This window comes from Lygodium microphyllum, chromosome 3, assembly GCF_053477565.2.
Source record: "Lygodium microphyllum isolate KBCC chromosome 3, Lygodium_microphyllum_v1.1.10, whole genome shotgun sequence".
NCBI classification, from domain to species: domain Eukaryota; kingdom Viridiplantae; phylum Streptophyta; class Polypodiopsida; order Schizaeales; family Lygodiaceae; genus Lygodium; species Lygodium microphyllum.
This window is the reverse complement of record NC_141137.1, coordinates 12,957,662-12,981,427: the sequence shown is the minus strand read 5'-3', so window position 1 is coordinate 12,981,427 and position 23,766 is coordinate 12,957,662. Positions and strand designations below refer to the sequence as shown.

The 23,766-nt window shown below is 41.0% G+C and overlaps 1 protein-coding gene across 1 annotated transcript in view; it reads left to right on the top strand.

The window, feature by feature from the left end:
• Nucleotides 1-23,766, top strand: part of FY (Transducin/WD40 repeat-like superfamily protein) — a 107,277-nt gene that overhangs the window by 1,412 nt on the left and 82,099 nt on the right. The gene's annotated exons all lie outside the window — the stretch shown is intronic.

Sequence of the window (23,766 nt, the reverse complement as noted above, 5' to 3'; positions counted from 1 at the left end):
GTCATATATAGGTTGAGTAGTCCTTTCATTGTCAGGCTTGTGACTTGTGTGCACGAGTGTCCACCATCATGCATACAAGTGAGGTGCAAGATCATAACCTTTGCCTTGTGGGCAGTGGTTTACAGTATCAGAGCAGTTTTCACTATCAGATCAGTCTTGACCACTCTGCATCTCAACCTTTCATCCTTCTTGGGAGCAGGCCATTGCAGAGGGCACTGGTCTGCATCATTTTGATGATGATGTAGACAACAACATGGCATCCCCAATCCCTCTTCCTTTGCAACATCCTTGTACAAATCTTCATATAAACGGACCGGTGGCCAACTTGATCAACATCCATGAAAACTAACTATTAGCTTGAGTTTTTGGTGAAACAGCTTCATCCATGGGTAAGATCTGAGAGGTCATAATTGGGAAACAACTCAAATTATACATTTGATCAATTATCATTTCTATAGCTATATTATGATTTCAAAAAATAAGTGTAGAGAGAAATCATGCTAACACCACACGATGAGCCTTGGTCTTGGGAAATGCCCCCCTAGGTAGCTAGGCTTTATTAATGTGAAAAATTCGACAGACTCGAAAAATACTTGATGTCTAATCTTTCTATAGCATGGCAATAGTTAGGCAAAACATATCAGCATTAAAAACATATTTTAAATGCGTAAATATTTTCTTATTGTTGATAGATAGACAAGGATATTAAAAGTAAGATTCACTTTTATGAGTAGCTAGAGAGCAAACTATCTTTGATAAGAAAGGAGAAGAAATCATGTCTATGATCTATGAGCACTTCTTCTATAAGACTCATGGTCCTACTTGCACAACTCAACATAAGATGAGAGAATCTAAGAAGGCGGAAGAGATTCCTTAAATCTTTATCATAGTAGGTAATGGGCACTTGTACAGGTATCAAATGAAAGAGCTCAAGCACGAAGAAACTCTCTTCACTTTGATTCCTTGAAGCCACCTCGTTGCTTGAATTGAGATAACTCTTCTACATTACATACCTTTTCTCAAGTAATTTTCAACTTTGATGTGCCATGAACATGAACACTTTGGATTGTTAATATCACACATACTTTGTTGAGCTAAATATCATTAGCTTTCATTAAGTAGCCCCACAACTCAAATTAATTAATAAATTTTAAATATTTTTTGCAAACAGAAGCAATTTGAGAGAGTTTCAGGGTCCCGTATATAAATTGTAATTTGGGAGGCCTCAAACTTTCTATAAATAGATAATCTATCCTCCTACTTAATCCAATCTTATTTTTGCAAGTTTCAGGTGTTAGAATTGCGTTGTTCACATCTCACGTCCCATTATTGATTCCATTTGTTTACCTTTTAAAGGCTGCATTTGTAGCCAATGGTAGGTTTTGGATTGTGTTTATTGCATCTACCCTTGTTTCAACAATTGGCGACATCTTCCATAGGTTGCATTTAACTCCAAAAGGCTTGTTTGCCCATTATTAGGCAGCTGTTGCTTACATCATTTGTCGCATTTTGACTTTCTTGGAGTTGTGTAGTCTATCACACACACTCTAGTGGTGGCTACATTTGTAGATTTTCTCTTTTATGTATGTGTGACATTAATGCGGCATCCACATTATTGTGTTTGCTATTGCGACATGTCTTCAAAGGTTGCCTTGTTGTGTCTCGGGATTTGTTACAATATAACATACTCTTCATCTCATTACCTCTATTTCAATCCTTGAGACATGAGAGTTGGAGATACAATATTCATTCATGCTATAGTGTGTTTGTTGTCTTTTTTTGAAATTTCTTTTACCCACTGATGGGGTTTCGCGCACTAGGCACAAAAGGGTCAAATTTGTGCAATCTTGTCCCAGAAATTTGGGGCTTCTCCAGACTAAGTACTGTTCATGTAAAATTGAGGCATTTGTGTTAAAAATTGTAGACATTGTGCGCATTTGAATTGGGAATTTCGCCACAATTATTAAAATTTTGCTTGTCTGAGTGAAATTTCTCAACATTGGACCCATAAAATTTGGGGCTTTTCCTAGATTTTGGGATTGTGATGTAGGACAAGCAAATTTGTCTCAGAAATTGCAAGAATTTGTGACATTTTGTTCCGACATTTGGGGCTTCTCATGTACATGTGCAAATTGGGCTGAAATTTATCCAATTTCTCGACATTGACGCACATTGGACCTTGTGCAATTTGGGGCTTTTGCAATTTGGGCAAAATCTGTGCAACATTTGGTCATTTTATGTACATGCAGGTTGGACATCAACACTTGGTAAAATTTGGGGGTTTTGCTGAAATTGCTCTATTTTGGCAAAATTGGCCTGTCCTATGCATGACAGAGGAAATGCAGATGTGTGTTTGATGCTTTGAGCATAAAATTTTGGGGCTTTTGCCATTCGTGTCAAATTTTATGCCCGTGGGTACAAGTGCTTCTGAAAATTTAATTACAGATCTGAAATTTGTGCTTTCTACGCGGTCATTTATTGCTGATTGGTACTTGCTTGTACCTTGGTCACTTGGGTGACAGTTTGGGCCTGCATTTGCTGGTTTTTTGGTCACATTTGGGCTGAAAATCATGGCTGGCAGCAATGACAGCAATAATTTGATGCACATAAAGAAGCTTGAAGGCGTACATAACTTTACAGTTTAGCAAAAGCAGTACTACAATATCCTGTTACAAAAGAAGCAAGTAAAGCCGATCAAAACCAAAGGGGCAAAGCCCTCGGACATGGATCAGGACGATTGGGATGAGTTAAATGAGCTTGCACGCTCAACCATAGAGCTATCGATTTCTGATGCCTTGCTCTTCGACATTGAAGGTTTGGATTCTGCATATGCTATATGGACTAGACTGGAAGAATTGTATGCACAAAAGAGTGCTGTAAGCAAAGTGTATTGGCTGAAAAAGCTTATGGATTTGTGTATGAAAGAGAGTACAACAATGTCTACTCACTTGAGTGAGTTTAACTCCATTTCAGCCAGTTGGTTGCCTTGAAGTTCATGATTGATGAGAATTGAAGGCTACTTTCTTGCTTTGCACTCTATCAGAGAGTTGGGATACATTCAAGACTGCTATGAGCAATTCTAATGTAATCCTTTTGTATGCTAATGTAGAGAGTGCTCTACTTATGGAAGAGATGAATCGGCAGAACAATGCATCCAGTAAGTCTTCCAGCGCTTTGCATACTAGGGGTAGATTACAGCAAAAGGGCAAATATGATGGCAAGGGACGCAGTAAATCACGTGGCAAAGATGTTGAATGCCATCATTGTGGCAAGAAGGGTCACTTTAAACGTGACTGCTACAAATGGAAAAAAGAGAAAGGAAAAGGCAAGAAGATAGATGATAGCAAGGAAGAGAAGAAGGACAGTCAGCCTAAGAAAAGCAGTGTAAAAATTGACGAGGTGAATGTAGTCACTCGTGACAGTGACAGTGGGAGTGATGTACTCTTTGTCTCTTCACACTTTGGCGCACATGCTTTACTTGCAGATACAGATGATTACATGTATACCTGGATTTTTGATTCAGGTGCTTCCTTTCATGTCACCCCTCATCATGAGTGGTTTTCCGCCTATACAAGGGGTGGACATGGTATTGTCCATCTTGGGGACAACTATGCATGTGAGATTGCAAGTATTGGTAGTATGCAATTACAATTTCAGCATGGCTCTGTCTTTACACTTCAGTATGTACGGCATGTATCTTAGCTTAAGAAGAGCTTGATTAGCATAGGGCAGCTAGATGATGATAGTTTTCATACCACCTTTGGTGATGGAAAATGGAAGACCTGTAAGGGATCTAGGATTATTATCAGAGGTTGCAAAGTGATACTTTGTATCCACTTCATGTATCTAGTATGCATGACCATGTTGTTGTCGTGACCGAGCAGCCAAGCGTTTCTTTGTGGCATGGCCGGTTGGTACACATGAGTCAAACAAGAATGAAAGTGTTTTCTCGTTTGGGTTACTTGCCTTGTCTTCGTGATGTTGATTTTGAGCATTGTGATCATTGTATTTATGGCAAACATGTACAAACATCTCTTAAAAAGACTCTTTCTTTGAAATCTTCTCCTCTAGAGTTAGTACATTCGGATGTATGTCAAATGTCAGGATTATCTTTAGGGGGAAAGAAATATTTTGCCACCTTTGTCGATGATGCTACACGGAAAGTATGGGTTTACCCTATTTGTAGCAAGGATGAAGTGCTTGACAAGTAACGTGAAGCATCCATCACGGGAGAATCTGAGTGTGAAGTGGCCTTCCAATTCGGATCCATAGTAGTAGTAATGGGCCGACAAGTCTCCATCTCAAAAGTCACCAAGAGCTCCTGAATATACCTCTGCTGAGAGATGAAAATCCCCCTCTGAGATTGATAAATCTCGTGACGGAAGAAGAAATAAAGAAGCCCCAAATCCGTCATCTTGAATGCCTGATGTAAAGCTGTCTTGGTCTCTCGGACTTGCTGTGCAAGATCCCCTGTTAAAATCAAATCATCAACACACAGTACAAACAACACACGACCAATCTCGGAAGTGTGTACATAAAGCTGCGGATCGCCCTTGGAGCGCTGATATCCCAACTTCGACTGAAGAAACGAGTCAATCTTCTCGTTCCATGCACGCGGAGCCTGCTTGAGGCCATACAAGGCCTTCTTCAACCTGTAAACTTTTCCATCAGAGGATCTTCTTGTGAGAGGGGCGAGGCACAAGAGACCAAGTGCCATTCCTCTCAATAGCCTCCAACTCAGCTTCCATGGCCTTCCGCCAATGATCAGACTGCAAAGCCTCCTTCACTGAAGTGGGTTCTCGATCCTACATAACACGAGTCAGTAAACAATAGTTAGAGCAGACAAGCTCTGAAGAATGTGCTTGATTCCTCCGTGACCTCCGCGGTTCATCCTGCAGTGCCCACTCCTTAGGGACCCCCTCCATTTCCTGAATCTCGGAGTGTGTCACAGGCCCAAGGAGGAGGAGGATGAACGTCTCCTCGTTGCTCCCCATCTGCTGAAGACTCAGGAACATCCACCGGCGGAAGCTCCTCGGGGGTGGCCGATGGAAGAGAAGACTCTAAATCCGAAGAAGAATCTCCATCAAGAGGCTCTAGCTCCAAAGAAACTATCTCGGGAGCCCAACTCTCCCCCGGATCTCCAAGGACAGGGTGCTCCTCACCCCCCTCTGTGGCCGGTACTTCCACGAACCGCACATCTTGGCTCATGATGACATCCCGCTTAACGGGATCAAACAAACAAAAACCTTGGGATTGGGAGCTATAGTCAACAAAAACTTGTCTTCGGGAAGCCGCTTCGAACTTATCACGCAGCGTCTTCGGAATGTGCACATAGGCGTCACACCCGAAGATCCTGAAATAAGAGACATCAGGCTTAGTCCCGAAGTAAGCCTCAAAAGGTGTCATCCTGTCAATGGTCGAAGTGGGAGATCGATTAAGGATGTGGAATGTGGTAGCCATTGCCCCGGCCCACAGAAACTGAGTTGTCTGTCGGTGCTCCATCATGGTGCGTGCCATCTCGATCACACTTTGATTCTTCCACTTCAAAATGCCATTCTCTTGGGAAGTGTTAGTGTTAGTAAACTCTTGGTGAATGCCCCTATCTGCACAAAAACGAGTAAACTCATTAGACATAAATTCAACTCCCTTGTTTGAACGCAAGATCTTCCATCGCCGGCTAAAACGGTTCTTCTCAAAGAGAAGCCAATCCTTGAAATGAGAGAAAGCCTCAAACTTCAAAGTCAAGAAATAGGCCTAAGTCATCCTGTTGCAGTCATCTACGATCAACATGAAGTACAAGCTCCCCTTCAGGGACTTGGTCCTCATCGGGCCACAAAGATCCGTAGATACAAGCTCCATGGGTGAAGTAGACCGCCTAGAAGCTTTGTAGGGAATTGCATCTCGATGCAGTTTCCCTCGAATACAGGAGACACATGGCTGATGGCTCACCACTATGTCCGGCAAGCCTTGGACAAACGACCCTCACGATGCCTTCCGAAGGTACTGGTTAAACCAAGCATGCCATAGCTCGGACTGTGTCTGAGAAGTTAGAAGAAGAGGAGTAAGATTTGAAGAAGACTTTAATTTGTAGACTCCATTCTTCTCATAACCTGTAGAGAAAACCTTTCTCAATCCACGATCAAGGACTCGAACAATATCACTGTCAAACTTCACCAAGAGGCCAAGAGCACAAATCTTATGAACCGAAAGTAAATGATACCCCAATCCTGGCACATGCAACACCTCAGAGATGTGGGTATCACCACATCCATCTGGAATAAGTTGCATCTCACCCCGTGTAGCAATAGGCACAGAAGAGTTGTCTCCAATGAGAATCTGTCCACTCGAACGTCACAAATGAGCAACACCAACGGAAGGAGTCATGTGCCGTGAGGCACCACTGTCCACAATCCACTCTCGAGTCTAGGGAGCTGTCATCGCAGCATCAGAAGAAGTTGGTGTAGAGTCCTCAATGACTGCTAAGTGTAGAAAAGCAGTTGATGAGGGTGCAGCCACCGCTCCAGGTTCTTCGTGTCCTTCTTGGTATCTTTCTTGTCTTTGTTCGGGCAATCCTTCTTTCAGTAATCGGTCTTTCCATAAATATGGCAAGTTGATTCCTTCTCTGTGTTCTTCTTGGATTTGTTGTCCTCCTTCTTCTTCTTTTGGTCCTTCCCCTTCTTCTAAGAGGCTTGACCAACCAATGTCTCCCTTCAATTGTTCCTCTTGGTCCAAGACTATAGGAGCCAACTCTTCCCACTGAAAAGTCGACTCCCGCCTTGAAGCAATAAGAGCGGAATAAAAAGTACCGAATCGTGGAAGCAACTGGGATAGTAAAGCGATCGCCATGTCTTCGGAGGAAATAGGCTTCTTTGCATCTTAAACCTGCATCTGAAGCTGTCGAAGCTTGTTGATGTGTTCCTGAAGCGAAAAGGACTTATTCACGGACCAAGTCCGTATCTGCACCTCCAAAGAAACCCTCTTCATTAGGGTCATCCGGTTGTACATTTGGTTGAGCTCTAGTCATATCTCACGAGCCACCGTCAAGTGCTCGATGTGAGCTATCACGGCTGTGGTGCGAGACAGAAACAGAAAAGATTGAATCTTGGCATCCGGTTTGTCCCAATGAGATTGGGCCTTGGTCAACTCCGTACGAGCATTGGAAGAGAGTTTGGACTCATCCCTCACCTAGGACTTGTTAATCTCCTTCATCACCAGTTCCGCCAAATCATAAGACTCTAAAATGGCCAACATCATCACCCGCTAGATGCAGTAATTGTCACCATCAAGCTTTTGATCCATTGGAAGAGCCGATAGGACAGGCACCTTCCTATCCATGATCGCCTGGAACTCCAAATCAGTCTCTGTAGACATGTTAACTTGCAATACCTGCACAAACGCAAAAGCAGCCTCACTTTGACTATGAAAACGCAGCCTTCTAGGATTGATGCCTCTACTGCCCAAACCTTCTTCACTCGCCGGAGGCGATGAAAAAGTAAAATCTGCAATGGAAGGCCTCAAACGCAGCCTTCCTCCCCTTCGAACAGCAATAACCTGCAACAAATTCACCGATTAGACTCCTTTCCCGCACGCCCACGCTCGCTTTAGCCTTGATCCGATGCACAGACCTCCCGCTCGCCCTCGAATCCTGGAAACACAGCCTTTTGTCGCGCTAAAATCTCCTCTTCAGATAGGTTCCGCCCTCAGTCAATCCATCTTCACTGCTCTGATACTATGTCAGAGTGCAGCAATGCAGAAGCGTATGACAAAGATGAGAGAGAGTGAACATAGAGAGAGAGAGAGAGAGAGAGAGAGAGAGAGAGAGAGAGAGAGAGAGAGAGAGAGAGAGAGAGAGAGAGAGAGAGAGAGAGAGAGAGTGTGTGTAAACGCAAAAAATCTGTGGTGTAGTATGCTGTATAAGAGTGCAGAAATACACAAGGAGGCAGAGGAAATATCTGCGTATGTCTCCGACTTGATGAGCTCGATCTCCATCGGCCCGAGCACAGTCTGTCTCAGCCAACAGATCTCATGATCAGAATTTGAAATTACTTAATAATGATAATGACTGGAGTGTGCCACCAACTGGCTATAAATAGCCAAAAAGAAAAGAATGCCCAGCATCAGGTCGGCTGCATTAAATGCAGCTGATTGTAGGAAAATAATATAAAAATTGTCAACTTGTCCTGTCCGATTGCAAGCTGCCACGTGGCACCTGCATAGATTGCTGACGTGGTTGCTGATGCGGTTGTTGACATGGCTACTGACATCCATCTGTCCAAGAAATGACTGTCTAACAGGGAGTTCCCCAAGAAGCGTGGTCGGGCAAGCCACCTTCATATGCTCATCTGAAAGTGTTTGGCTGCGAGACTTTTGTGCACATTTGTAAAGAAAAACGCAGCAAACTTGAGCCAAAGTCTTGTAAATGCATTTTCCTAGGATATGGTGACGAGGGTGAAATGGGATATAGATTGTGGGGTCTCAAGAAACGGAAAGTGCAATGACTTTTATCTTCCGGGAAGATTGTATGCACAAACAACCTGAAAAGACTGAGGAGGTCCGTAGGGTTGTATTCCTGGAAGAAACACCTTTTGGAGAGCAAAATGTGCCTGTTGTACAGTAACAAATACTTGCTGTAAATGAACCTGTACATGCAAAAAATAATGCTGGAAATGATCAGCCAGCTATTGCCCATGATAATGAGCCACTACATGTGCAGGAACAGCGAGGACAGTAAAGCTGTTAATGTTGATTTGCAGGCTGAAATGCCAAGACAGCATGCTGAAAATGGAAATTTGCAAGAACAGTCAGCAAACAATGATCATTGGGTTTAGAGATTGTCTAGGGCCACTAGATAACCTGATAGATTTGTTCCTAGTGCAAACAATGTGGCTAATTATGTTATATTGACAGACTGTGGTGAACCGTCCTGCTTTAAGGAAGTAATGGACAGACAGGGCAATAAGATATGGTATAAAGCCATGTTTTCAAAGATGGAATCTCTTGAGAAAAATGGCACTTGGGACTTGGTGCAATTGCCTAAAGGGCAGAAAACACTTCCATGCAAATGGGTTTACAAGATGGTCACTTATGGTTCCTTACCAAAGTACAAAGCAAGATTGGTTGCAAAGGGATACAAGTAGGAGCATGGGATTGACTTTGATGAGATTTTCTCTCCTATGGTCAAGATGGCTACATTGAGAACCATTTTGGGCTTGGTTGCAGTTGAGGATATGGAGCTTATACAGATGGATGTAAAGACTGCGTTTTTACATGGTGATTTGCATGAAGATATATATATGCAGCAGCATGAAGGGTTTGTTGAACAAGGGAAGGAAAAAATGGTATGTAAATTCAAAAGAATTTTGTATGGGCTGAAACAAGCACCAAGAGAATGGTATCATAAGTTTGATACATTCATGCAGTCCAAGTCTTTCATAGAAGTCAAGTGGGTCACTGCTTGTACACCAAGAAGGCAGCAGATGGCAGCCTGATTATCTTGGTTTTGTATGTTGATTACTTGTTGATTGCTAGCTGGGATACTCATACCTTGGATTTATTGAAGCAAAGTCTTCATGGCACCTTTGACATGAAGGATCTTGGTGATGCAAATCACATTCTTGGCATGCAAATACTCAGAGATAGATCGAAAGGCTTACTCTATCTATCTCAATAGGAGTATGTCTCCAAAGTTTTGCAACGTTTCAATATGGAGGGGGGGAAAACAATTGGGGTTGCATTGCCTCCATATGTGAAACTTAGTGCAGAGGATAGCCCTACATCTGATGATGAGAAGGCTGAAATGGCCAAGATACCATATGCTTAAGCTGTTGGTAGTTTGATGTATGCTATGGTTGCTACACGTCCTGACATTGCCTTTGCAGTGGGAGCGGTTAGCAGATACATGGCAACCCCTAGCAAGAAGCATTGGGATGCAATGAAAGGTATTATGAGATACCTCAAAGGCACAAAGGAGTTGTGCATTTGCTTTAGAAAGCAGAAGGCATTTGTTGTTGGCTTTATGAATGCAGACTATGCTGGTCATGCAGACTATAGGAAGTCCACTTCTGGGTATGTGTTTACTTTTACAGGAGCAGTCTCTTGGATCTCCAAGCTACAAAAGTGTATTGCATTGTCTACTACAGAGGTAGAGTATGTGGTTGCCACTGAGGCATGCAAGGAGGCTTTATGGCTTTCACGTCTGGTGGGAGAGCTTGGCATCACAGAGTTACCTGTTCTCCATTGTAATAGTCAGAGTGCTATCATACTAGCACGGAATCCTGTCTTTCATGCAAAGACAAAGCACATATAGGTGAAGTGCCACTTCATTAGAGATGTACTTGACAGCAAAAGCATTGAGCTTATCAAAGTGCATACAGATGATAACCTTGCAGACCTTCTCACGAAGGGTCTTCTAGCAGAGCGGTTTGCTCATTGCCGACAGATGATGGGAGTTGGATAGATATATGTATTTTAGCTTTGTACATACCTAGACTTAGCAGATTCTTTTCTCCTGTGAAGGCACATTGCCTTTAGGTGGGAGGTTGTTGGGAATAAAGGCCACGTGTCTTTTAAATGTGCTCGGGTGTGAACACACCCTTAGCAATTGTACTTACACATATATATCTATCTAAAAACCTAAAACCTAAAGGTACACAAGCGTCATTGTACCTAAAAACATGCTCACTCTCTACTTTGCTCTCTCTCACTCTCTCTGTCTCTCACTGCGCACAACAACATTATGTCTCAATCTTCGTGCCTAACCGGTCACTACATCCTCCCTTATATAGGTTTCCATATACCCAAACATTTATTATGCTTTTTGAAAAGCATAAGCTTTTATTAATGTTCATTGCAAATTGGAAGGTCTTAAGGGTTAAAAGTTTCACATCGTCATGAAAAAATCTAAAAAGTGTGGAAGCCTTTAGCTTTCTCAAAATTCTTCTCTACCCATGATTGATAAAACGTTGCCATGATTATGTGTTCTCTTCAATCGTTTTCTGCGTCATCAATCGCCAATGCCTCCTTTGATAATGATGATTTTTCTTGTCAACAATTACCACACGCCGCCATTATTGCCCCATCAACAATCGTCATCCAAATCGTTGAATAGACCGCCATATGCCATTATCAATGGCAGTCATGTTATCATTCAAATCGTCACCTGCATCATGATTATCAGGGGCCATTGCTCGATCTGAGTATCAAGAGAGAAATGGTTGAAGCTAGTAATGTTGTATTGGCTCTGGAGGTAGGAGATATTCAGAGCAGTACAGTCAGCTACTACAAAGTTAACAAATTTGCTTGATGATTTCTAATATGATGAGTTGATAACGTAAGAAGAACCATGAGGTGTTGGATAGATAACGTAAGAAGGGTCGTACACATGAGGAGGTAGTGGAGGGGGATAAGAAGGAGAAGTTGGTAGACAAAATAAGGATGTAAATGTCTAATGGGTGTCGATTGATGCGGAAGCACTAGAGTATGAATATTTCTATAAGGTGTCGGTAAAAGTGGAGCCATAGAGATACATGAGTCTTGTTTAGCTTTCAATTGGAGCACAACAAAATGACCAGAAGGCCTACTAGATAATGATAACAAGGCAAACTATAGTACCAACTAATCCACACTCGATAATGGCCGGGTGAAATTCCTAGGCTATGATAAACACGGAAGTGTATAGACAGGAGAACAAGCCTCTATCATGGATACACCACCCAACTGAGAAAAAGACATCTTAAAGGCTGTGCCTAAAGGTAAAGGATCCCCCATTGTGGTGTATGAAGATATGTGAGAAACACTAAATGGATATCTAAAGAAAGATGCGACGAAAAAAGAGAAAGGGATGGATGGGAGATTAAATGGATTGGTAGATGCAATAGTGAAATTTTTTTGGTTTCTTTTGTCTGTTGAATACATTAAATTGAAATGAAGGAAAAGATGATTAACCTACTTCAAAATGACATTGAGATGAAGAAATTAAAGAAAAATAAGGGGAAAAACTTACAAATGGTTGAACTAATATTTTGTACTCTTCGTCCTTCTTTGAGTTCACAAACAAAAGTATATCTTCTTCAAGGCTAATGAACCAATATCTTGATTGCATAGTTCCTTCTTCATGAGAATTATCAAAATCTTGTGGAAAAGAGAAAGTAGAATCAAAAGATTGAGAAGTAACAAACTGCATACCTGAAATAGAATTGAATGAGGATATATATATATATATATATATATATATTATATAAATGGCATAGATAAATGTAAACGCCCGGAACAACGTAGTATGCTTAACAATTATGATATTCGCTTGTTTTCGAGATTTAATATAAAAGAGAATGAATACTTAAAGTTGAAAATGCAAATTACTCACAAAATTACAGCCATGAAAATGTAAAAGTAATGGAGACAAGATTGAGGGTTGAAGATGGGCAATCCCCCCCGGAAGGAATGTGTTTCTGCTCAATCCAAGTCCCTTAGGGAAGAGCTCAGTTACAATCAACCTGAGAGTGAGGAGAAGTAATTCTCACTCTCACAAGATCATGCAAAGATGTACAAACACACATGCATTATCTATTATGCAATGATAAGAACTGATTTCTTTATAGTATGAGAGAAGAAAGAGGGGAAATCAGCCTTTCTCCATCGTTGATTAGCAGTACATGGATAGGGCTTGCTTCTTGTTACTAAAATGAAAGAAAGAGCTCGAGAAGGAGGTGCTGTAATGAATTTACAGGCTTTCTGTCCTGTAAAACAGCAGTGATAGAAGAGGAGATATGGAGGAATTTGATAATGGAGAAGTGGGGGATGATGATGGGGATGGATGGGGCTAGTTTCTGGCTATCTGTGGGTGCTGTACATGAGTTTATAGCAAAGAAAAATGATGCTGAATGAAGAAAAACGACCTCTTATTTATAGGAGAGGAAAGAGCTTAGTACAAAAGGGAAAAGTGGAGTAGCACAAGACAAGTGTCCAGCCACATGTCATGAGATGTGACAAGTGGTGGGACACTTGGAAACTTGTGTGACAAGTGTCTTGACACTTGTCTCTTCTCTATGGCCTTCCTTTTTGGATTGAATACTGTCAAGAATAGAAACAACCAAATTTAGTAAGCACAGTCAAAGTACAAAATTTACTATTTTTAGAATGACATTCCTATTTTTTAGGACTAGGATTTTAAGGCTAATTCAAGGCTCCTAAAATTTAGGGACCTCCTAAAATTTAGGGACCCCCCAATATGGGTGTCATATGAAAGCTTTTTCCATGTACATCGCAAAAACGGTATCAGAATCTTCATGTGACTTTCCTATGCAAAGAAATGTGCATTTCAAGCTTTCAGTCCCACATGCACATTGTATAAGCATTTCATGATCATGCCATCTTGTTGATTGTAACTGTTTGTTCTGGCGGATCTAGCCCACACTTCAAGGCATCAATTCTTTCTGTGTGCGAGTCTAACCCTGATATGCGTGAGTTCTGGTCACAGGCACCCAATCAGGCCATATAGATGGAAGTGTGAACTATCTTTTCTCTAACCCACCGCGTGGGTCCACCATAACCTATAACCACTCATCAATGGCCAGCTCCAATGCACTTTTCTTTATATCTAATTAGTGCAAAGGAAACAAATTTAATAAATCATTGTATAGACAAATTAATGAAAAAGAATATAAATTCTGTTTCTATAGAGTTGTGAGAGCCCTTTGGCTTTTATTCAGTTGTCCTCAGCTGAAAAGCTTCTTGATATGGTTGAAGAATGTCTGGGTAATCCTTCATGAATTTTTCATCTACCCGCTGTGCATCTGTTGTGGGTAGATTCTTGAATTTTAGTAAGAATTTTCGTGTCACAAGGCCACTTCTCGTGGTTCGATCCTTGTGAAACAAAATCTGTTCAGGTTCCAAGAGTTGCTCTGTTTCTTCAACTTCTGGGGGATCTTCAGTAATGGGTTCGTTTGGTTCTGGTCTTATGTGAGGTTTTAGCAAACTTACATGAAAAACATTGTGTATTTTTCAATGAGCAGGAAGCTCAAGTCGATAAGAAACTTCATTTATTTTCTCAATCACTTTGAAGGATCCAACGTATCTACTGGAGAGCTTTGAAAAATATGAATTTTGATCGGAACCTTGTTTGAGCCTGCTTTTATCAAACTTTAGCAAGACATATTGACATTTTTCAAAAGCCAAAGGTCTTCTTCGTTTATCTGCTTGCTTTTTTTGTCACTCTTGGGCAACTTTGATAGTGGCTCGAACTTGATCCATTGCTGTTTTTAAATCTGAAGCAAACTCATCAGCAACAAAAATCTTATCTTTAGTGCGAATAATTGGAGGAGGAATCACTTTACCTTGTACTATTTCATTTGGAGCTTTCCTTGTGGATGAGTGCACTGTATTGTTGTAAGCAAACTCCAATAATGGAAGATATTTCTCCCATTGTGACTTATGTTCACTAACATAGGCTTTCAACATATCCAAAAGAGTGAGATTCATCACCTCTGTTTGGCCGTTAGTTTGAGGATGAAAAGCTGAGGAGAACTTTAAAGTGGTTCCCAAATTCTCAAATAAAGCACGCCAAAAGTTACTTGTGAATTTAGAGTCTCTATCTGAAATGATCTCAGAAGGCATACCATGTAATCTGAAGATATGTTGAATGAAAAGTCTTGCAGCTTGTGCGGATTTCAATGTTTTATGACATGGAATAAAATGCGATTGCTTGCTGAATCGATCAATTATGACCCAAATCATATCATGACCTTGAGGTGTTCTTGGAATACCTGAGATGAAATCCATTGTGATAGATTTCCATGGATCTTTGGGCACTGGAAGAGGTTGCAACAATCCTGGAGTCTTCTGCCTATCATACTTGGATTTTTGGCATACTAGACAAGCCTCAATGAAGTTATGTGTATCTCTTCGTAATGTTGGCCAATAAAAGTAGCGCTTAATTGTACTTAGAGTGACTGCCCTCCCTTTATGCCCTGCATAAGGGGGTTCATGACTTTCTTTAAGCACCTTTTGTCGAACAGGAAGAGTGACACAAAGATGATTGTTCATGAGAAGGTAACTGTCTTTGATGGAATAATTTGGATGAGAACCTCCTTGCTGTAAATTTGACCAAATTGCTGCAAAATCAGTATCTTCATCATAAGTATTCTTCATCGTTTGAAAATCTTCATGATGAGCCACTGTAATAGTTGCAATGCGAGGCACTCTAGAAAGTGCATCAGCAACTACATTTTGTTTCCTTGGAGTGTACATAATTTGAAAATGAAACATAGACTGCATGGTAGTCCAATGTCAATCTGACCATGTCAAAAACTTGTAGAGCAAGCTATGAGATCCACTTCTCATTTTTTCAATGGATTTGGCTCAAAAGAATCAAGCAACGATATGGTGTTCAAAGTCATCTTATCCTCCTATTGTTCTTGCTTCTTGCGAAGGACTTTCAAATCAAAGGCCTAGGTTTCTTCAAAGAGAGTCTAACTCTAATATCATGCAAAGAAATACCCAAATTCAAAAAACACAAATACAATCATATGACAAAGCACAAACCAATACAAAATACAATTAGGATTAGGGTAACTCAAAGACAATAAACACCATAAATAATCTAGAATGAATGAACCTTGATAATGGAATACTCAATGAAAAAAAGATTGATTTTTACAAAAAATTCTGACGGGTCCGTTGACTTGCTAGGTGTCGCGTGATTGATGGCCTGCTAGAGGTTGTCCCTTGCTTGTCGCCCGTCACGCGTTGCGTCGTCAGCGCCCGTTGCAGTCGCTGTCAGCAGAAGTCGTCTCGTTGATTGCCAGTCAATGCCCCGCTAGTCGTCAGTGCAGCAATAAAGTCGCCCGTCACGCGCTTGGTCCATGCTTGCGCCAGTCGACTGCCTCTGCACTTGTTGCCTGGTCTCCAACACCTGTCACAAAGGCTATTTGGCGTCGCGTTTAGGTCGCCTCGTCACCTGTTATGCAGCTCGACTGTCTATTCGTCTACTCGCCATGTGTTGCCTGCTCCTCAACAGTCCACAAGACTGTTACACGAGACTCTGCGTGTCGCTTGCTCCTCTCAACAGTCCACAAGACTATTACACGAGACTGTTACGCCTGTTGATCTATCCCTCAACAGCTTGTGTGAGCCATTGGCTCTGATACGAGTTTGTAGTGATCGGTTAGGCATGGAGATTGGGACAGAATGTCGTTGTGCTCAGTAAGAGACAGAGAGAGTGAGAGAGTTCAAAGTAGAGAGTGAGCACGTTTTTAGGTACAATGACGAGTGTGTACCTTTAGGTTTTTAGATAGATATATATATGTGTAAGTACAAGTGCTAAGGTTGTGTTCACACCTGAGCACATTTAAAAGGCGCGAGGCCTTTATTCCCAACATAGGATATGAGAAGAGTCATCGTATCCTATCTTCATGTTAAGCTTCTTGAATTCTTGATGAGAAGCTTCTTGTGAAAGTGGAGGTCTTGTGTGGTTCTATTCCATGTGAGGCTTTTGTAACATCAAGGAGGCTTCTTGTATCTTTGACGAGGCTTTTGGAATTTTAATAAAAGTTCTTTTGCCTTACTCTAATTCTTCTTGAAATTTTTTTTACATAGTGTTCTTGCGACAAGCGATCTTCGTGAAGGAGGGCTTCCATCTCACAAAGCGTCCTTGCAACGAGCAATTGTCATGAACTCCTGTGCATATTTCGTACGACATTGCTGCATAAATCTTGACCATGAGCTTCATAACTTTAAAATCACTAATTGGGATGATTTGGAAGTCAAATCAGTTAACTATTGATGACTTTTCGCCGAGTTCTCTACGACGGGGGCTTCTAAGTCCTCTAATGATTATATCACATTGTTCCTTAACAAGCCGCCCTAGGAATACTTTCAATTTGTGTAGTAGGTGATCTCATAGCCCATTATGGCCATATTCTATGAATTTGAGTGTCAACTATTGTGTTACACTCAGTTGTTTGATCAGTTTTATAATATGACATCCATAGAGGGAACTATTGTTGCTTCTTCTCAGAACAGGTTGCAAGGGAAGGGTAAGAAAACTCAAAATTTAAATCAAAACTCAAATCAAAATCGGAAGCAAAGTGAAACTTAAAATCAAGCTAGTGGGACCCAAGGGAACTCCCGATCTTCTTTGAAACTTGGGTGACAGGATGTACTTAAGAAGAATATGTATTGTCAATATTGTCAAAAGGCTAGCCACTTTGACGACAAGTGTTGTTCAAGGGCAAGAGGCATAGCACCAAAAGCTAAAACTCAGACCCTTGCTTCTTAGTCAAGTAATCCCTAGCAAGAAAGGTAGGGTGGTGGTAATTCCCAATAGGGCAGTGGCAGGGCGAGACCTACGTTGCCATCAATTAACCATCACAGTCAATATTGCTCTTAGTGCGAGAGGGCATGTTTGATCGGATTGCAAAGATTCATATCGTCTCCTTAGAGACATTTGGGATGTGAGTCTTGTTCGTATCTACAAGTTACCTCTTGACAAGATTATTTCAAAGGCCCACTCGCCACAACCAAGTACTTCAGCTACTCCTTGGATTGTGGATAGTGGAGTTACTTATTATATGATCCACATCTTAGATATTTTCATGTCCTAAGCCCCTCTAGTCAGGATAGTTCGTGTTGGGAACAACTCCTCGATCAAGATTCAGGCTCACGGTTGTGTCAATTTTGCCTCTGACCAAGGCTCAGATCTTGCTATGTTGGATGATGTATACTATATCTCCCAGCTTAGGGTGAATTTGTTATTTGTTTAGTAGGTTTATTGGTTGGGATAAGTAGTTTTCTTTATAGTGGTCACAATCGAGGTCCTTGACTCTCAAATTGATTTAGTGATTGCTCACAGTGAGGCACAACCTAGTGGCTTGTACCACATGACCTAGTTTCTTTTCGAGTCAACAACAGAGAGCTCTGAATTCCACCACTTGCAAGCTCTAGCCACTGTACGGGAGCCTACGAACATTGAGCGTCTTTGGCATTTTCGCTTAGGACATCTCGAATACGACTCTCTTCATGAGTTGTTGTATCGACAGATGGTTGAGGGTCTTGTACAACTAAAGCTATCTTGAGATATCCTCCTCTTAGAATGGAGTTGTAGAGCGTAGGAACTGAACCATCACAAACATAGCATGCTCTATGTTGTTTGTGACTAAGCTCCTTGAGGACCTTTGGGGTCGAAGCTATTAACACTTCGGTGTACATTCTTAAGTGATGCTTGACTATGGTTGTTTCTTAAAGAACTCTGTATGGGGCACTTTTTGGCTCTTGGCATATAGTTTCCCACTTTAGAGTATTTGAAAGTCATGCATACATGCACACCCTTGATGATAAGGTAGGAAAGCTTGCTCTTTGAGCTAATCTTCTAATTTTTGTAGGTAACTCCTCCAAAGTGAAGGCCTATCATTTGTTCAATCCTCAGATAAACAAGGTGATAGTAAGGACAGATGTAGTTTTTGATGAGAGAGAGATTGTGTATATTCCATCAAAGATCATGCCTTCTGAGTTGGGTCTATTGTTCACTCTTGACCTTTCTATAGATTATTTAATCCCTAGGTCCTCTCTGTGAGACCCATTACCTTGCTAGTACCAGCAGACCATGTGGGATTCGGGGATCCTTCCATCAGATCCCACTTTGGAGAGCCCTAGAAGAGCTACTTGGCTTGCACCTTTTGCTTCATTTGCATCACTATTTACAACTGATTACATAGTGTATTTTGAGTTGGATAGTTGGCAAGAGGCTCTTTAGCACCCTCAATGGCGAGAGTCCATGGAAAAGGAGCTTCAGAGTATCAACCAAAATGGGACTTGGAACTTTGATGGATTATCCAAGTCACAAGAAAGTCATCGGGACAAAGTGGATGTTTAAGACCAAGCTAAAAGCTGATGGGACTTTAGACGGCTTGCCTTGTAGTGCAAGGGTTTCGACAGCATCAAGGAATTGATTATGAAGAGACCTTTGCTTCTACTCCATGGTTAAAATCTTTTGATTCATTAGTTGTGCTAGCTGCCCACCATGGTTGATTGATTTGTTAGATGGATGCCAAAAGTATATTTTTGAATGGCTATTTGGAGGAGGAAGTCTATATGGAGCAACCGCTCAGATTTTCTTCTGTTGACTAGACATGTAAGGTCTTTCGCTTAGAGAAAGCTCTTTATGGGCTGAAGCAGCCACCGTGGTCTTGGTACCAAAGGATGGATGAGCTCCTTCGAACTCATGGATGTCATTCTATCCCCTATGACTCTAACTTATATGTTTGTATCACTTTAGAGGGGGTTAGCTATCTCATGCTATATATAGATGATTTACTTATTATTGGTTGAGATTTTGTTGACATAGCAAAAATCAAGGCTAAGCTTTGTGGTACATTTGAGATAACAGACCTCGATTTGTTGTCTTATTTTTGGGGGATGGAGGTAGTTAGATTTTGGGAATGTATTTTTGTGTCATAGTATAAGTACTCTCTTCAGTTGGTGAATCGGTATTGCTAGAATTAGATAGGGCTTGTGGCCATGCCTCTTGATCCAACTATCCACTTATCTAATGATACCCTAGGTTAGCTCTTTGATAAGCACATTTATAGATCTATTGTATGGAAACTCCTTTGGCTGATTCATACTAGGCCAGGTTTAGCTTACTCAGTTAGTTTGCCCAGTCAATATTACATAGCACCTAATATGTCACATTGGATTGATTGTCTTTGTGTTTTGAGATATTTGTGGTGCATCTATTATTATGGGCTGACTTATGGTGCTAGTTTATGTTTGTAAGGGTACATTGGTTTTGATTGGGCAGGATATTTTTTGACACTCGATGTTTCCATGGCGACTATATCTTATCTTGGGTATAACTTTCATTTCTTAGGCCAGTTACCGGAAGTAGGAGATGGTGTTAGCTTCCATGGGATGAGGTTGAGTATAGGGTTTTCTTTGATGGCACTGTTGAAACTATCTACCTGGGGAGCTTATTGGCAGCGCTTAAGTTCCCATGTGTTGTGCCGATTGTCATCTATTGTGACAACCAGAGTGTGAGTGCACTAGCTGGTAACTTGATTATGACACCTTGGATGTGGCGTGTTGGAGCATATTTTTATTTTACTAGAGAGCATGTTGAGCTAGACACCATTAACCTAGAGTTTGTGCCTTCATCATATAATTTTGTAGACATATTGACCAACGTGGTTAATTGACCGGTGCTTCAGTAGTCACTACTTAAGATCGGCGTTTGTACATCCTCCCCTACTTCTTCAGATTGATGGGAAGAGGGTTCTTCTCTCTAGCTTTCCCTTTCAGTTTGAGAGGGAGTGGCTTTCTTCTCTTGATGGTGATAGGGTGTTGTTTACAATTTTTGTTTTAGACATTATGTATATTTTACATTGTATCTTCATCCATATCATGAAGATGACCACAAAAGCCCCAAACTTTCTATAGATTGACAATCTACCCTCCCACTTAGTCCAATCTTGTTTTTGCAAGTTTCAGGTGCTAGAACTTTGCTGACCACACCCCATTCGCGGAGAACATCTTAAATAGAGTTGCTGAACAACGTCTATATCCATTTGGCATCTCTTTCTAGTCTTTGCCACATTGCTCGCACCTCCCATTGTCAATTCCAGCTATCACTTGCCTTTTGAAGGTTGCATTTGTAGCTGGTGGTAGCTTTTGGGCTGCGTTTACTCCATCTGTCCCTGCCCTAGCTATTGACGACATCTTTCATAGGCTGTGTTTAACTCCAAAAGGTTGCCTTTGACCATTACTAGCTGTTGCTTGCATCATCTGTTGTGCTTTGACCTTCTTGGAGTGGCCCGGATTGTCACACACACTCTAGTTGCTGCGTTTGTAGAATCTCTCTCCTTTGCCTTTTGACACTAATCCGGCATCCAATTGCTGCATTTGTTGCTGCCAGGCGTCTTTGGAGGCTGCCTTCCTTCTTGGGTTTCAAGATCCGTTAGAGTACGATACACTCTTTAGCTCATTATCTCTACCTGGTCCTCGAGAAACAAGAGTTCAAGGTGCAATATTGATTCACTACATAGTGTGTTTGCTATTGAGCAGTGTTTTATTAAGATTTTTCATTCCAATTATTCACGATGTTCATTGTCTTTGAGTTACCCTAACCGTGACTATATTAGTTTATGCTTTGTTGAACGATTGTATTTGTGTTTTCTACACTAGGGCATTTTTTTACACCAATTCATCAGCTAGAGTAACCTTCATTACTCGTAGTAGGCATGAACAAAAGGAGAAGATTGCATTTTTTGATCAAGTTGTTTGCACCACAATGATGATGATTTCATATGCTAGCAATCTTGTTCTCATTCTAGCTTTAGAAATGTGCAATCAACTAGGATTTTTTCTTTCAGAAAATTTGCAATCAAGCTTGACGTTTCATGACTTCAAATGAATAAAAATTATCCAACTTAAGAAATGCCATGCTATCAAGTTGTTTTAATGTATAAATGCCATGCTTTTTGTCCCATTTCAACGACAACTTGTTGCGTGACATTGCATGCCTTCTCCATGGCTTGTTTTGTAATGTTTCAATGGTGTTACACATTTGATTTGCCTCTCATGCATGAAGTGATGCTAGGGTTTGCATTGAGAAAATACAGAATGCATGAACACAACTAAAACACATGAACTCAGTCAAGAAGTTTGAGATGAATGAATCAATTTTGTAAATGAATGTAAGAATATATGGAATACTCAAGAGCGCGGCAGAGCGATGGGACTAGTTAGAGTATGATGTCCATTGGAGAGGGATCTTGAGGTTTTTAACCATTGATTTGAGCTAAGATGATATTGCAAGTGGAACGGCAGCAGTTTGGAAACCAAAACGCAGTAGTTTGGAGGTGGAACTAGTAGATGCAGCAATGTAACCACTTGGAAATGACGTTAGTTGATTAGTGGTATTGGTGCACATGGATAACTAGAGTGCCTTGGCTTTGGCAAAGAAACTTGTGTTTCATGCTCGCATGAAGCACATAGAGGTTTAGTATCACTTTGCTTGGGAGTGGATCGTGGATTCTGGTTTAGCGGTGGCTAATTGTCCCATGGAGGACAATGTATTGGATCTCTTCATGAAGCCTTTTCCACAAGCTTCTATGCTTCATTATATGAGGTTGCTGTGTCTTTAGATACTCCCAGGATTTGAGAGGGGGTGTTAGCTTGCCATTTCATTTTGTCAGTATGTCATCTCCTAGTTGTGAGCTCCATCAGAGTATGATAGAGACATTGGCTTTGATTGTAAATTCCATTTAGTTTTGTGTGCATTTCCTCTTTGATTCTATGTTAGGTGTGTGTGCACAATGTCTATAGTGTAGTCCCAAACATCAATGATCAGCTCTATAGTGCCACACCAACATTTTTTTGCCACTAGATGGCTGGTCAGCGAGTTTTTTAGTAAGCCACTTGGTATATTTTTAGATAGTTTATAGGTTGGCCAGATCTAGAGGATATTGGCTATTTATAGCTGGTCATTTTTGGGCAAATTATAATTGTCTTTTGTCTTTTGGAAGTAATACATTCTGTCTTTGTCTTCGTCTTCAGTGCTGCCATCATCTTTAGCTTGATCTGGTGTACTCATTGACGTTTTGGGCTACGTGGTGGGTTTTCATCAGTCCATCATTGTATTTAACATTCTTTCCAGATTTAGTGAAGATCTCTCTTTCATTCTTATAGTTTTTCTCTTCTCCTATTGCCTTCATGTTCATGTTTCTCTTTTGTTGTGCACTCTCACAGACGATAGTAGTAGCAAGCTTTTCTGGCCCCTGAGGAGTAGTGGAATAGCTAGCAACAATTGCAGGAGAGTGCCCTGTTGCTGCTAGCGACAACATTTGGTAGTAGGTGATGGTATATTCTAGAGATCCTAGCATGAATTGACAGCTTTCATGGGCGTGTAGATAGAGTAGCAACTGATTTTCTCCATTTCTTCATGACAAAAGTCAAAATTTTCTCTCTCCTTAGCATTCTCTCTTATCTTTCAGCCATTTCTAATATTCTCTAAGCAAATTCTAGTAGTTCTAGGCTCCAGTCATTAGAGGTGGAGATTTTGATGAATTTTTGTTGTAAATCCTAATTAATAGGAGAAATTAGGGTCTGATGGCCACCTTAGAAAGTGTGCTTAGATTTCAAGGTTTAGAGACTTGAATTTTAGTCATTGGAATTGGGAAATTTTGGGAGATTTAAGAGGCATTCCAGCCAACAGTGGTTTGGGGCTGAATTTGCCACCCAAGGAGCATGGTGAAGGCTAACTTCTCGAGCAAACCAAGGGGCAAATTGGTTTGAAGGCTTGTTGGTGATTTATGATAGCAATAGGCAATTGAAGAGTGAAGGAGATTCAAGGAATCTTAGTGTATTCCATCCAAATTGCAATACAAAATAAAGAAATACCGCAAGGGGGGCTACTTTTGGGGTCAATAGGTTGTCCATTGTCTAAGATTTTGAGGTAAGTTTGCATTTTTAGTTTATGTGAAATTTATGCTTGTTGCAATTAGTGCTTGATCAGGTTGTTTACCACTCTATCCAAGAAGAAAGGTTGGTTTCATGGCTCCATTATTGGGATACCATTGACTCTTTTGAATTGGTGGGCTCGAAGCACATGATTGAAAGTTAGAAGCTTTATGCTAGTGCTGAAATTGTGTTCAGCTGAGCAATTATAGCAAGAATGTCTTCTTACAATGAGATGGGATCAAGCAATGATGATGCATCTTAATCTGAAAATGCACATAATGAAGGGGGTAATGCAACATCTAATCTTGAAATAGG